Source organism: Pinus tabuliformis, chromosome 7 (assembly GCF_031772625.1).
Source record: "Pinus tabuliformis cultivar Carrire ecotype Pingquan chromosome 7, CPIR1, whole genome shotgun sequence".
Classification (NCBI taxonomy): Eukaryota; Viridiplantae; Streptophyta; class Pinopsida; order Pinales; family Pinaceae; genus Pinus; species Pinus tabuliformis.
Window position 1 is genome coordinate 1,018,664,865 of NC_142293.1, and position 1,607 is coordinate 1,018,666,471.

General features: G+C 54.5%; 2 non-coding genes across 2 annotated transcripts in view; both read right to left on the reverse strand.

Annotated features, from left to right (window-relative positions):
* LOC149251062 (25S ribosomal RNA) overlaps positions 1-838 on the reverse strand; it is a 3,348-nt gene extending 2,510 nt beyond the window's left edge. The window contains exon 1 of the ribosomal RNA XR_016267764.1: positions 1-838. This exon is cut by the window's left edge and continues 2,510 nt beyond it. This is a non-coding gene — a ribosomal RNA (25S ribosomal RNA).
* Positions 839-1,085: 247 nt separating this feature from the next.
* LOC149251063 (5.8S ribosomal RNA) lies at positions 1,086-1,239 on the reverse strand. The gene has a single exon (XR_016268121.1). It is a non-coding gene; the product is annotated as a 5.8S ribosomal RNA (ribosomal RNA).
* Between the last annotated feature and the right edge of the window lie 368 nt (positions 1,240-1,607).

The window sequence follows — 1,607 nt, forward strand, 5'->3', positions numbered from 1 at the left end:
AGGCATAGTTCACCATCTTTCGGGTCCCAACAGGTGTGCTCGCACTCGAACCCTTCGCATAAGCTCAAGGTTGGTCGACGATGCACCCCCACAGAGAGGGGATCTCGCCCTTCAGCTTCCTTGCGCCTCGTAGGTTTTCAAACCCGCCGACTCGCACACATGTTAGACTCCTTGGTCTATGTTTCAAGACGAGTCGAATGGAAAGCCCGCCAACCAACACCACGAGCGCAGGTGCACACGACCCGCCACGAGGGCGCACGCTTCATTCCTCGAGCACCGCAGCGGCAAACCAACAGGTAGTAATCCGCTCGTGCTTGTGACAATGCAGCAGCCCGTGTTGGTTTGCACCTCAAGTCGAGCGGCGGACCAGCCTGAGCCATTCCACATCCGACCGAGACGCATCGACAGCCTCCATCCGCTTCCCTCCCAACAATTTCAAGCACTCTTTAACTCTCTTTTCAAATTCCTTTTCATCTTTCCCTCGCGGTACTTGTTCGCTATCGGTCTCTCGCTCGTATTTAGCCTTGGACAGAATTTACCACCCAACTAGGGCTGCATTCTCAAACAACCCGACTCGCCGACAATACCTCATGATGCGGCAGGGTCCCGGGCCGACGAGGCTGTCACCCTCTCAGGTGCCCCCTTCCAAGAGACTTGGCCCAGATCCGCCGCTGAGGACGCTTCTACAGACTACAATTCAGGTGGTGCCGCCGCCCGATTTTCATGCTGGGCTCTTCCTGGTTCGCTCGTCGCTACTAGGGGAATCCTTGTAAGTTTCTTTTCCTCTGCTTAATTATATGCTTAAACTCAGTGGGTGTTCTCGCCTGAGCTGAGGTCACAAAGTTGGAGCTAAATCTGCCCTACCCCATGGGAGGACAAGAGAGAGCAAAGCAAGTTCGAGCGATGCCACAGAATGCCCACATCAGCTAACGCCGACTGCCCATCCAAGTGGACAAGATCACCGCTCGGCGATGCACATCACGAAACATCGCTTGAGGTATTTCAGCCGACCGCACCGCATGGGGCACAGACGACCAGCTCCGTTGCTCCCTAGCATATTGCAGGGAGCGCGTTTGAATGGGATGCAACACCCAGACAAACATGCCCTCGACCGAGGCCTCGGGTGCAAATTGCGTTCAAAAACTCGATGATTCATGGGATTCTGCAATTCACACTAAGTATTGCATTTCGCTACGTTCTTCATCGTAACAAGAGCCGAGATATCCATTGCCGAGAGTCGTTTCCACGTATTACCGAAAAATCGGCCACAAAACTGAATAGGGGCACCCCCCACAACAAATGTAAGGCCAAGGGGCAAAAGGAGGAAAAACGCACGAGAGAAAGAGAAACAAAGGTGTCTAAGCCCCTCACGGGGGGAGGCTCGAACAAAGGACAATCTCCCCCCAGCCCCACGCCCTCGCAAAAAGGGGGGAAATACGTGGGACAGTGATCGAGAAGGACTAGGGTGGCCACCCCGGGAGCTCGCACTGCTTTTAGCCCTTCCCCGACACCAACCCACAACAATTCCCCGTTTTCTCCGTAGAGCTAGGGACCAAAAGGAAGAGAACAGGGTAGAAAACAAAGCAGAAGCCTCCCAAGCCCCATGC